Raw genomic sequence first — 14,767 nt, forward strand, 5'->3', positions numbered from 1 at the left:
TCTTGACCATCTTGTGACTCTTGATTAAAGATGTAGATGGCTTTGGCACCAAGTCCCTCCTTATGTCAGGAAGGATAAAAGAGCCAGGAAGAACAACAAATTCAAGGAAAGGAGATCCGCTATGAATTCCAACTGCTTGAGAAAAAGAGTGTAAAATGGTGAAGCAGAAAGTGACAGGAAAAAGAAGCATCATTTATCAAGGAAACATCAGAACTGTTGAGGAAAAATCAGGAGTAGAAAATACCCCAAAACTAAACATCTCAGGCATCTCTGTTTTCAGTTCTAATGGCCCTTCCCTTCCCCCCATATTTGACCATGTCCTACCTGTTTCTCTCAGACCTGAAGAAGACCGGTTTCTTCTCACCAACCTACTCGTCCTTCAGTCCTGGCCTTCCGGTTCTCTGTATGTCTTCTGTTGATTTTAGACCACCAGAAAAAACCCTCCCAGATTGTATTTATGTATTTGCATATTGGCACCATGTGAACCAGACCCAAAGTGGTGACAGAGCCCTTTGCATGAGAACACTTACAGTACAAAAAGACTTGAGTTTTCAGTACATTACATGGTACTGGCAGTTCGGGCAACAATTGCTCAGCCACAAGTGGAACAAAAACTGTAGGATGAGGTCATCATAGTCTTCCCCTTCGCTCGCCGAGATCCTCGTGCCACTTTGGAGCTGCCACCTGTCCTGACAAGCCTCATGTCAGTAATGAAAGTAATCTCAGCAGGGGTCAGCACAGTCAACAGGTTTGTCCCCCATCTAAGCATTGCCATCATCCTTTACCCGCTCCCCCACTCTTGTCATTCATTTAATTAAATATGCTCATGTGTCCAAATGTGAAACATGCACCCATATTGTCTGAACAATCACGTGAGCGTGTATGCTGCATCCTCACCCTGCTCATCTTTTTCAATGTACCGAAACGTGTCATCAACTTTTTTCCATGCCTGGATTAAGACTGTTGTCTTCTCTCTATGTGCCCTGGAGGCTGTCCTAGTTTATCCTGATTTGTTGCCTCACTCGACAAGTACCATATGTCGCTTTTTGTTGGGCCAACCCTGTAAACTGCACCAGGTCATTCTCGTCTAAGTGTATTGAGATGAAGTTGAAGGAGGGCTCTGACTTTCCATCTCTAAGAGAGCAAGCCGCAGTTTGGCCCATCTCCTACCCCCTCTCCTGATTGGTTTATTTTCACATCCCCAAGTTCTAAACCCAGATATCCTCTCTTATTTTTCTTCCCTGCGTGCTCCCCTGGTAACGTCATCATGAAATGGCCCCAGATCTATGCTTCTCATTTATGCAACCCCTTCTGCTGGCTCCCTGTATAGCAACACACGAGATTCAATGGATATCCCAGTTCCCATGATACCCACTCCTTTAGCGGATGGATATATCCGTGTATCTTCCTGACACCCACACTGGCGTAATCAGCTGATGGTTTCATTCTCCGTACCCACACTCCATCGCCCGCCAGCTTCCTTTACCATCCTTGTTCTGGAGAATGAGTCCTGCATGTCCATTGCTCATCCCTTCCTTGCTCCTTACACTGAATATCCCAAAACCTGATCGCCTGCCAGTTGATACTATCCTCATGCCTACTTCAACGGCCCGGCCCTTCTGCCCTTATTTCCAGGTATCTTCACTCGGCTTCTAAAACTCATACTTACACTTACCCTGATTTCACCAGCTCTAATACATTTCCCTAACTCATGTGGCCTCTCTTACTTTTATGGACCATTACTCTGAGCAATATTCTGAGCTCGTTGCATGATTTCTAGTCCAAGAATGTAGTCTGCACCCACCACTTCCAAAATACTGCAAACTCAAGACAAATGGCTTTGGCTTCACAATGACAGTTTGCACTCATCCTGTTTCTCCCCTCATCAGTATGGAAATGAGAGTCTTCCTGGTTTGTCCCTCTGCATAGCAGAGTTAGCCTTGGCTAATTCATTTGGTCCAGTTTGCAACCAGTGTCACCTGGTTCCACCTTTCTGAATTCAAACTGACGGTCTAATAGATTCTCTGCAGGTATTTATCCAGAATTCTGAAAGGCTTACCATGTCTTCTCTAACTATTACCTGGACTTCTTATACCATTTACCACAAGCACGTTACCCTCTTAGTGACATTGTCCTGGTGATGACCCCACGAACACACGTTGTTGGAGTTGAAACATCGACTATCACTATCTGTAGACCACCTTATAAGGGGGATCCAGTGGGCATCAATTTGATTCATTCCCATCTACTCTCTGAACTTTTTGACAGCCACTGTACATTGTTTTTCATGTAACATATTTGTTCCTTTTCTGCCCATTTTATTCACTTGAGGACCGCGCCATCACCTGTTCTTATTTCTAGCACCCTGTTGCCCAGTTCCTTTCTTATAGCCTATTAATCATTATAACTACTGCTTGAATATATATTCAGGGATAGATGTTGTGTGCAGTCTGTGCGCTTTTCAAGGCTCAAAGTGTTGAGAATTTGATTATACGTTGATTGGAAATAATGTAGTTATCACAAACCGATTGAGGTTGTACACAAATTTCCCTAAAAGATCCATTGTCAGCCAAAACAATGTGGCGTTGAATAGTGACATAACTGTGAGAAGCTGGCCTGAAATATGCTGTCCACTAATTAAAGTGGGCACCTTGCACCAATCCAAACAACCCCTTATTGGTTATTGGTTAAAGACAACCTTTATTGAAAGCTATCCTAGTGGTAGCTGTGGAGAGCAGCCGTCAGGCTATGTCTCGAAGGAATGTAAAGCAGCTTGTTTTACCACATTATAACCTCTTGAATGACCAAATGAAATGACAACCACACAAGAGATATATAAAATGTATGTATTTATTACTAAACACACTCTACTAACTTCTTTATGAGATTAGAGCACAAGATACACAATATTAAATCACTAGAAAGACAGTAAATAGCACAATACCCAATGGACCCCAGGGGGAGACCGAACCATATACTAAGAAAGTGGTATAACAACCAAGACTTAACTAGACACAGTGCCTAGAGCACATAGGATCGCTGGGACCCCAAGGAACCACCCAAAGTAGTGACACAGGGGACCCACGGAGGATGGGTGCAGTGTGTGAACTCAGGCGCGAGCTCCGTACAATCCTATGGGAAAGTCGCGGTTGAAATTTTGAAGATTAAGGACACTTCAGAGAGGACTTTAAGCAAACCCTTCCAGACATAGAAGGTTCTAAGGCCAGAACCCTTAAGAGTACCGAGATACCCGTGTTACTTATCCCAGAGGAGACGGGTGCATAGGGGTCAAGTGATGTCGGAAACCTTCGTCGTTTTCAATGGCGTGATGCGGAAAAGTGCAGCTGCCGGAAAGATGAAAAGTGTCCAGTAGAAGAACCTGAGAGCAGAGGGGACAGAGTCTGGGTCACTTCAAGATGACGAGGGGCACGATAGACGAATGCCCACCGATGTCGGGTGCTTGAGGTGAGATGATGCGATGCTTGACTCTGCAGACACGGGGACCAGGAGACATCGACGATGACCAAAGTCCAGAGGTGAGCTGTTCCACGAAGGATTTCGAGTGCTGGGGGGGGGGGGTCAGTATCCGGATTGAACACTAACAAGCCTTGGCAACTGCAACCCATGCGGCCCGAGTAAATAAGCTTCGGTGAGGACCAGCAAGGTCCTGGGGACTCTCCAAACAACAGAGAGTCAGGGCACGTCAAGAGCAACCAGGAAAATCCACTGAGAGTCAAAGTTACGTTCCCAGGGACCCACATGCCAATGGACCAGGGATCGCGAAGGGACCTCAAGCTGATTCACAAAATACCAGCCCACGGAACACTCGTGGAGTGTAGGCCGGGAATCTTCAGTGGAATTACTGCTCAGTGTCAGGACTACACGTAGCCCAAAGCACAGCCTCAGGGATTGCCGAAAAGCATATGCTGCTGCAAAAGTACACGGTGCACAGGGGTTCGGATTGCACGGTCCCCACGAGGGATACAGGGCTTGCTGAGAGAACTGATCAACCACGGGGACGCTCAGGAACCTACCTCCTGTGTTGCAGAAATCTTCGGAGTCCTCAGGAGCTCGGGAGATGCTAACCAGTCAGATGCGTTAAAGGTGCCTGCCTTGCAGGGGAGTAACTCCTTTACTCCAAGGGAGAGTCTTCAGTCATCCAGCGTAGTGTAGATCGTTGAAGTACTTGGTTTCTGTAGCAGAGTTTAGTCCAGGTAAAATCTATAGTCCTGTAGTCAGGGGTTCCTACTTTATACCCAAGGAAGGGGTGGGACAAACTCTGGGGACCCACCTATGGGAGGGTCAGGACAGAGGGGTGGCTACACCCATGTCCTTTGTCCAGTTTCGCACCAGAGCAGGAGCAAATGGCACCTGCAACCGGTTTGAACTTGACTATGCACAGGGACACCAAATGTGCCCCCAGTGTAGACTTCAAACACTCGCAGAGTGCACCCACCCAGCCCCAATACACTAAATCCTGACTGGGAGGTGGTCACACCTCCCTGTGACAGGAAACCTATTGTCAAGCCTTTCCCTGCTCGAGCATGGCTCAGCAGCAGGAGGGCAGACTCATGTATGTGGCTGGCAGCATCCATTTTGTGATGCCCAGGTCGAGAAAACTGGTACCAGGTGTACCGGTGTGTCACATAAGTCCCTCTAGGAGGGTGGAATCATACCTCCCACACCAGTTACTGGTGTGGAGGTATGATTCCAAGATGTTTGACACCAAACACGACATGTTTCTAAGCAGCCGTTTTAAAGTTAGTATTTACCACTAATTTATAATGCACTTAAATATATATGGTTGGCTGCATCACAAACTACCCCGAAAAATAGGTTCCGAAGACTGCAGAGGAGCTCTGCTCATGCAGGTGCACCCTCTCACATAAAACCCAGCACCCTGCCTTCAGGATTGATAAGGCCTGCCATAGGGTTGACTGATAGGTGTATATGTGCAGTGATATAGAATAGATATAGTGAACCTATAACTAAGCAAGGGGTGCATGCACCACCTTACACAGGCTGCAGTAGCAGACCTGTGGTGTCAGTTTGAATGGTCTCTCAGGGGTGGCATAATACATGCTGCAGTCCCTGGGAGGCCTCTGGGGTAACTATGCCCTGGATACATAGTATACCATATACTAGGGACTGATAAGGGTACCCCAGCATCCAATATGGAATGTACATGCACAACCAATTTAGGGAGAAAGCAGATAGACTGGGGTCCTGATTAGCAGGATCCCAGTCAGATTAGTCAAAAACCAGCAAAACACCAGGAAAAAAGTGGGGGTAACCATGCAGTCAGATTCCACCTTCCTACATAACCCCCCCAAACGAAAGGAGATAAGGCTAACCTTGGCCAGTTGAGCCTTTATTGAATAAGTGGCCAAATAAGGTTGATCCTGCACTAGCATGGATACGCCCTGTCTTATGGTCCACTAAGGAGTCCCTACCCTTAAGGGTATTGGATTGACTCCAAAAGTTGGTATTACTACCTGTAGGGTGTTTTGGTAAAGAAAAAGGCTGGGGGGTGTCTGAGTAGAGAAGTGAGGCCCTAATAAAGTTGGTCTCGGCTTCCTCAGAGCACTGGTCACCATGGAGGCCTTTCTTTCCATGACTGAGTTGTATCTGACCCTAAGGGTCAACCTCTGGCTGCCTACAGCTGGGGATTGGGTCCCTTTGGTTGGCACACTGGAGGGACATGGTAGGTTTGGAACCATTTGGTCCCAGGTTTGCCTTTGCCCAACAGAGTCCATCTGGGGGAGGTCTATACTCAATGGTAAGAGGGGTCCCTCAGTGTGTTGAGAAATTTTCACATGTCTAGGGCTACTAACCTGGGTGCCCCTAATCGGTTGATGAGGGAGTTCCTCTGGACAGTGGGCCCTTAGGGGTCCACTGACCTCCCTGACCTCTGCATCCCTAGGCTGATTGAGGTAGGGTAGAGAGGGGCAGGATACCTGCTACAAACTGGGTACCACCTTGGAAGGGACCCCTGCTATCAGGGGTTTTGCCAGGCCAGGACTGGCCACCTCTGGGGCAGTTCCTTCACAAGGGGTAGGATCAGTTCCCTGAAGAAGCTGACCCTAACCTATAGTCTGGGTGAAGAAGACTTTTCTTCAACCCTTCTGCTCTCGGGGGAGTAGAGTGGGCCATTCTTTCAGGCTTCACCACTCCAAAATTTCCCTGGGGTTGGGTTGAGGACCTATGGGCCCCACCAACTTTCTCAGGGAGGCCTAACATTCTTAAATGGGCCTGGTATTCAACTTCAGCCCAGACTGAAATTTCTAGATCATTACCCCAAGAGGCAACCTACAGGTAAGTTTGGGGACACTGCCACTCTCTTTGGACCAGTGACCCCTCCCCAGCTGAGATTGACTATGGCCGTGGGATGATCTGTCCTGATACCATCAATGTTATTCACCTGGTACTTAAACTCAGATAAAAGCTGTTGAGGGGGTACTAGGTTCCCTGTCACCATGGTGACACTAGCACCTGTATCCCTAAAGGCCACAGCTTTCTGACCATTTATTAGTGGCTCCTGTCTGTACTTGCCCAAATAATCAGGACTGACAGTAAAAGTGGTAAATCCCATGCCACTATCACAGACTGAGGAGGCCTGTGAGGGGGACCATTCTAAGCTATGGTCCACCTCAGTTCCCCATGAGAACCCACCTAACCTTTTGGGTACACTACTACCACTTGGGGGATTACTACTTGTAGTACCAGGAGGAGTGGTAGTATTGCTGGGAGGAACATTTTTCTTATTGCTGACCCTTGGACAATTGGGATCATTTTTCCAGTGGCCAGTCTTTTTACAGACAAAGCAATAAGGTTTCTTTTCAGGGGAGAAAGGAGTTTGGGACCCATCCCCAGAAGAGGACTTTTGGGGCCCTATAGTGGACTTATCTTTTGATTTATCCCCACCTTTCTCTTGGTTCTTGGAAGAATCTTTCTTCTGGTCACCACCCTGGTCCTTTGGTGGTTTCACTCTGGTTCTGACCCATTTATCTGCCTTCTTTCCCAATTCTTGGGGAGAAGTCAGATCTGAGTCCACCAGGTACTGGTGTAAAAGCTGGTTTTGACAATTATTAAGGATCTGCTTCCTCATAATCAAATTGTACAATCCTAAAAAGTCATGCACCTTGCTGCCATGTATCCAACCTTCCAGAGCCATTGTAGCACAATCTACAAATTCAACCCAGTCCTGAGTCTGTGCCTTTTGGGTAGCTCTGAACTTAATCCTGTATTGCTCAGTGGTTAAGCCAAACCCATCAATGAGAGCACTTTTCAAGACTGTGTAATTATCAGCATCCTCCTCTCTTACAGTGAGGAGCTTGTCTCTACCCGTGTCAGCAAAGGAGAGCCACAAGATAGCTGCCCACTGCTCTTGAGGGACCCTCTGTACTTTACAGGCCTCATCTAGTGCAGTTATCCATTTGTGGATGTCATTACCACTCTGATAGAGAGGGACTATCTTTTTCAAGTTCTTATGGTCATGAGTATATTCTCTACCACTAGGAACATTGTTGCTGCCACCATGGGGCTCTAGGGAGTCCCTATCTAAGGCCAATTGTTCCCTCTTGAGTATGAGTTTGGCCCTCTCATACTCAAGTCATTGACACTTCTTCTCATAAGAGGAGTCCCTTTTATGAGAAACAGAGGTCCCTACAGAAGCACTAGAATGATTAGATTCCTGAGAAGGAGATCTTGATCTTCTTGGTAAACTGTTCACTCTTCCTGGTGGAGTGCAGAGAGGGCCACTGTGGCCTTCTCCCCCACCCCAAGGAAGAGTTGGATTTTCCAGGTTAGAATCATCTTGATCCTCCTGGTCAGCATTTGAGTCCATCTCATAGAAGTGTTCACTTGCTGGTCTGTCCTCATCTGCTGTACCAACCCAAATTGCCTGCCTCATCAAACCCTGGGGTCCTTCTGAGGTCATCTAAAAGCAAAGTCTCTATGAGACGTTGAGTGCTTGCATTACTACCTGTCCTCAGCTTTCTAGATGCACACATATTTCTCAATTCCTGAAATGAGAGATGGTCATACTTAGATAGCAAGGAGCCACTGGCTTCTGGCCTAGAAGACATACTAGTGTTATGTGGTGTAGGCACCTACCTAACCTAGTGGGAGCTAAACTCTCTTGAGTTGTAGAAAGGGTCTGCTAGACCCTTGGCTACCCAACTCCAAGTTCAATAGAATTTACTTATTCTAGTCTTGATTTATATGTACCTAATACCTTTAGTGGTTTTCAGTTAGTCACTCAATGAGATTTATCTGGTAAAATAATAGCAAGCTTGAATCCAAACCGCTGCACACCAATGTGAGAAGTTGGCCTGGTATATGCTGTCCACTAGTTATAGTGGGCACCTTGTACCAGTCCAAACAACCCTTATTGATGATAGGTTTAAAGACAACCTTTATTGAAAGCTATCCTAGTGGTAGCTGTGGAGAGCAGCGTTCAGGCTAAGTCTCGAAGGAATGTAAAGCAGCTTGTTTTACCAGATCAGACCTCCTGAATGACCAAATGAAAGGAGAAGCACACAACAGATATATAAAATGTATGTATTTATTACTAAACACTCTCTACTAACCTCTTTATGAGATTAGAGCACAAAGCACACAATATTAAATCAATAGAACAACAGTAAAAAGTACAATACACAGTGGGCTACAGGGGGAGACCGAACCATATCCTAAGAAAGTGGTATAACAACCACAACTTGACTAGACACAGTGCCTAGAGCACGTAGCATCGCTGGGACCCCAAGGAACCACCCAAGGTAGTGACGCAGGAGACCCACGAGCCGCGAGCTCCGTACAATCCTATGGGAAAGTTGCTGTTGAAATTTTGAAGGTTAAGGATACTTCGGAGAGGACTTTAAGCAAACCCTTTCAGACATAGAAGGTTCTAAGGCCAGCACCTGTGTGAGTACCGAGATACTCGTGTTACCTATCCCAGGAGTGCCGGGTGCATATGGTTCAAGTGATGTCGGAAACCTTCGTCGTTTTCAATGGCGTGATGCAGAAAAAGTGCTTCTTCCGGGAAGATGAAAAGTGTCCGGTGGGATCCAAGCCTGGATCCAATGTGAGAAGAACCTGAAAGCAGAGGGGACAGAGTCTGGGTCACTTCACAGTGACCAGGGGCACGATAAACGAAGGCCCACCGATGTCGGTGCTTGAAGTGAGATGATGCGATGCTTGACTCTGCTGCCACGGGGACCAGGAAACGTCGACGATGACCAAAGTCCGGAGGTGAGCTGTCTCACGAAGGATGTCGAGTGCTGGGGAGGGGGGTCAGTGTCCAAATTGAACACCAACAAGCCTTGGCAACTGCAACCCATGCGGGCAGAGTAAATAAGCTTCGGTGAGGACCAGTAAGGTCCTGGGGACTCTCCAAGTAATGGAGAGTCAGGGACCATCTGGAGCAACCAGGAAAGCCCACTGAAAGTCAAAGTTACCTTCACAGGGACCCACAGGCCAACGGACCAGGGATCGCGCAAATACCTCCAGCTGATTCACAAAATACCTGCCCACGGAACACTCGTGGAGTGTAGGCCGGAAATCTTCAGTGGAATTACTGCTCATGGTCAGGACTACACGTAGCCCAAAGCACAGCCTCAGGGATTGCCGAAAAGCATATGCTGCTGCAAAAGTACACGGTGCACAGGGGTTCGGGTTGCACGGTCCCCACGAGGGATTTGGGTGTCAGGAATGCTGAGAGAACTGATCGATCTCGGAAACCCACCTGCTGTGTTGCATAAATCTTCGGGGTCCTCAGGAGCTCGGGAGATGCAAACCGGTCAGATGCGTTAAAGGTGCCTGCCTTGTAGGGGAGTAACTCCTTTACTCCAAGGGAGATTCTTCAGTCATCCAGTGTATTGTAGATCACCGAAGTACTTGGTTTCTGTAGCAGAATTTAGTCCAGGTAAAATCTAAAGTTCTGTAGTCAGGGGTTCCTACTTTATACCCAAGGAAGGGGTGGGACAAACTCTGGGGACCCACCTATGGGAGGGTCAGGACAGAGGGGTGGCTACACCCATGTCCTTTGTCCAGTTTCGTGCCAGAGCAGGAGCAAATGGCTCCTGCAACCGGTTTGAACTGGACTATGCACAGAGACACTAAATTTGCCCCCAGAGCAGACTTCAAACACTCATAGAATGCACCCACCCAGCCACAATACACTAAATTCTGACTGGGAGGTGGTCACACCTCCCTGTGACAGGAAACCTATTGTCAAGCCTTCCTCTGCTGGAGCTTGGCTCAGCAGCAGGAGGGCAGACTCGTGTCTGTGGCTGGCAGCATCCATTTTGTGATACCCAGATCGAGTAAGCTGGTACCGGGTGTACCGGTGTGTCACATAAGTCCCTCTAGAAGGGTGGAATCATACCTCCCACACCAGTTACTGGTGTGGAGGTATGATTCCAAGGTGTTTGACACCAAACACAACATGTTTCTAAGCAGCTGTTTTAAAGTTATCATTTACCGGGAGGTTATAATGCACTTAAATATATTTGGTTGGCTCCATCACAAACAACCCCGAAAAATAGGTTCCAAAGGCTGCAGAGGGGCTCTGCTCATGCAGGGGCACCCTCTCACATAAAGCCGAGCACCCTGCCTTCAGGATTGGTAAGGCCTGCCATAGGGGTGACTGATAGGTTTATATGTGCAGTGATTTAGAATAGATATAGTGAACCTATGTGCAGTGATTTAGAATAGATATAGTGAACCTATATCTAAGTAAGGGGTGCAGGCACCACCTTACACAGGCTGCAGTAGCAGACCTGTGGTGTCATTTTGAATGGTCTCTCAGGGGTGGCATAATACATGCTGCAGCCCCTGGGAGGCCTCTGGGGTACCTATGCCCTGGGTACATGGTATACCATATACTAGGGACTGATAAGGGTACCCCAGAATCCAATCTAGAGTGTTCCTAAAGTACATGCACAACCAATTTAGTGAGAAAGTAGATAAACTGGGGTCCTGATTAGCAGCTTCCCAGTCAGACTAGTAAAAAACCAGCAAAACACCAGCAAAAAAGTGGGGGTAACCATGCAGTCAGATTCCACCTTTCTGCACTCAATAATAATCTTTCAGGGGCCCCAGTAATTCTCATAACAAATCACACACGATGAATGTGGCCTCTCTTTCATCAGTCACCATTCTTCAAGCTAGCCACTCCCACTCCCATCCCGGGGAGTGCCTACTCTTAGAAATGTTTTTTTCACCAGTCACAAAGTGGAAGGGGACCTTTGGGGGCCCCTTCTAATTTACAAATGTGTTATCACTTCCATTGAGTTGGTGGTGAAATATTAATGTTTTGTGTCTGAAGTTTGGTCACAAGAGATAAATATACCTGAAAGAATCATATTTTGAATGAACGCCCTGAACGTGTCTCTTCCAAACTGCAATTCCTTAATGATTCCTGAAACTATTTATCAATTAGGAAAACCTTTTCCGAATCTTTAAATGGGTTTAGTACATTTCAAAAAGTGTTTTAGTGGTTGCAAACCTTCAGATTTACGAATCTGTTTAACAATTTGTACAAGAGGCTCTTAAATCGCTGCTCAAGTTTCGAGACCCAAAAACTTGGTTCAAAATGCGGTTGGTGAACTGTTCGCAAATTTAACATTAATTTAACACAAAATAAAACACAGCTTTGTTAAACCATTCTGAGTCAATTGAATGAGGTGCTGGTAGTTGATGGAGGCTGGGCTCTGTGGCAATATCTCTTAGCCTGTGGCCTCAGGCATCTGTTTTGAACCTTTGCTACTGTGACCCCACTGATGCAGGACTGGAAGGGGAAGACCCATGTCTAAGCTAATTCTATGAGTGGAACCTCAAAACAATAAACACAGATATGGAAATAAGTATACATCAAGTACTGAAATAATTACACTTTTAATTTAATTCTCATATAAAACAATATGTAAACATCAAACTTTTTATTTTAATGGAATGGTTGAAGCTTTTCAAGGTGTAGTTTTGTTTCTAAAAGATGACCTGATATGCTAGAATCTAGCACAGCACTTAGGGCCACATGCATCAAGCGAAAAAACGGTCGAAAACGGGCAGATTCGCAGAATCTGCCCCTTTGTGACTGGTATTTTTGCTTTTGGGATGCATCATCCCAAATGCAAAAATCGCAATTTGAGAAATCACGAAAATAGCGATTACTTAATTGCGATTGCATTTAGGGAATCACAAATTGCGATTCCCTGAATACAATGCATGATGAAATCGCAAATAGCGATTTCGTAAATAGGGGCCGCAAATTACCATCAATTTGAACTTGATGGTAATTTGCATAAGCTTTGCAAAATACACTAAAGTGCATTTTTCAAAGTTCCTGGTTGCACACACACATGCCCTTAGGGCATGTGGGTGCACAACATGTGTTCACATTACAATTTCAGGGGTGCAACAGGGTGTCCTTGTGGCACCCTTGAACCCTTGAAATTGCATGTGCAATTTGCGAGTACCTATTGGATACACGCAAATTGCGCATGCAATTCTTATTCATTCCTATGGGATAGGCCCATAGGAATGAATGGGAAGCCATTCCTTAATTGCGACTCGCAATTTGCGAGTCGCAATTAAGGAATGTTTAGGAATCACTATTTTTTTAGCTATTCCTAAATGCATAGGTTTTGAGAGTCATTAATTGCGATTCCTTAATAATCGCAATTAAGGAATCGCAAAAGCCTACCTTGATGCATGTGCCCCTTAGTCTGTTTTGCTCTTCATGCATGTTCTCTTTTTATTGGTGCACACCCGTGCTTTAATTGAGGCCACTAATCCTCCAGGCTAGATTCTGTTTCCTGTTTTTGCGTTGCTCTCACAAAGGCACAGACACTAACTCAATTTTTAGGTCTCGCGCCTAGCGTTGCAGTGCGCAGCGAGAGACCTCTTGTAGGGTGTTTGAAAACGGCCCTAGGAATCGTACATGCTCGTGCGTGTGCTTTTCCTTTTGGGCCACGCTATTGGCCTTTGCGTGCGTCTTTTTTACAAAGACAGCACGCAATTGGCCAAAGGCGGGCGCATTGCTCCACCCATGGCCTATTGGTGTCGGTTACCCACACCGCCGGCCATGTGCTTTCAAATATCGTGCAGACATGGGCGCGATAATTGAAACCACATGTTTCGCAGTGGCGCGCATGCGCGCACCACTTGTTTAACTGGAGAAATAGAACCACAGATCCCTGAATGCAAAGAAAAAAATCCAGACTGGGTTAACTAGTCACATGTGGACCTGCCAAACTTGATAGCTCTGTTACTTTCCTGCTAATAAACACACTTGGGTCACTGTTGTGTGATGTACTTTCACAACTACATTCTAAACCCAACATCGTCCCAAATCTTACTACATACTGCCCAAACGCCATTATATTACAGTTTCCTAATAAACCCAAGCCAATTCAGTACATAACTCACAATTTAGCCCACAAATCTACTTCAGTGCATACCCAGACAAGGGGCGCCATAACAAAATTCAACCAGCTCTCTTCCAACCCTTGTTCTCACCTCCCTAGTCCTCCTGTCACCGTCCGGGCTACCGTTCAGCAGGGGGGTGCGCTCGCTCTGTTCATTTTCCCGTGCGGCCTCCGCCTCTCTCCGTAGCTCTTCTTGCCTCCGCCGTTCTTCCTCTGCCTCCCCGCGCCCAGACCAGGACACCTTCTTGGCCACGTTAGCCATGGCAGGCGCTGGGAGATCCGCTGCTGGGACTGCGGTCTAGGCTCATAAGCTTGGTACAGCAGGCTCCGCTGCTGAGACTGCCTCGGCGCTGCCGGCATATCAGCTGCTTCCTGTTTTCCCAGGTGACTTGGTTGGAGAAGTGATCAGCCGACTGACAGCCGCATAGGCTGCTGGGAGTCGGAGTCCGGCCGTATCCTCCAGACTGATTAAAGTGAGGGTTCCGGGCAAGTAGTGAATCCGTCATCTTGGAACTGTGTTGAATTGTTATTTTTACTGTATGTTTTTCATTATTTACAGATACTATAGCATGAACCTGGGCCAAGAGCACTTCACACGCGCGCCACATTAAATTGCGCAAGGTAAACTTCGTTGATGTAGGGACAGTAAGTGATTTTCACAGAAGCAGAGAGAAGTGGGAGATTTAAATAAAATAATAATCGGGAGAATGTATTTCTTCCCTTGACTTTTATTGAAAGTGAGGCAATTCAGGTGGGAGATAGCCAAAATAAAGCGATTATGGCTTTTTAAACAAGCATTTGCATTGCAATAGGTCTCGCATTAATGCAGGTTTGAGCTATTGGTATTGTAAATGACATTGCCTTTTATTTATGTTTTGGTTTTTAAAACATAAATAAAAGCCATTGTCATTTACAATGCCAATAGGTCTAACTTGCGTAAATGCGAGACCTATTGCATTGCAAATGCTTGTTTGCTTCATTGTCAATTATTTAACATTTACCAAGCATTTCAGAAATTTCAGTTTTATTTTTTATCTGTATTTATTTGTGAGTAAACGGGCCGTTAGTTGTGATGCCTGCACAAGTATTGGTTTCACATTCACCCCTTCACTGGGAACCAAACGCTCCGTTGTAGCGCTTGACTCTCGCAGGTTAGGGAAGCAGAACAGTCCAAGGCCTACTGAGGGGAGGTGGTGTGGGCTAGTAATCACCATTCGCTGGCAGGCAATAATAACACTCAAGAAACCATTGTCGAGTGTGTGCTTTCGCTTTGAAAAAGGAAATGTACCTTTATTAATCACACCCTACTCAGTACTACCCAGTAATTTACAAATATA

General features: G+C 46.3%; 1 protein-coding gene across 2 annotated transcripts in view; it reads left to right on the forward strand.

Annotated features, from left to right (window-relative positions):
* Positions 1-14,767, forward strand: part of CHN2 (chimerin 2) — a 531,221-nt gene that overhangs the window by 217,415 nt on the left and 299,039 nt on the right. The gene's annotated exons all lie outside the window — the stretch shown is intronic.

The sequence above is a fragment of the Triturus cristatus genome, chromosome 10, assembly GCF_964204655.1.
Source record: "Triturus cristatus chromosome 10, aTriCri1.1, whole genome shotgun sequence".
In the NCBI taxonomy this organism is placed as follows: domain Eukaryota; kingdom Metazoa; phylum Chordata; class Amphibia; order Caudata; family Salamandridae; genus Triturus; species Triturus cristatus.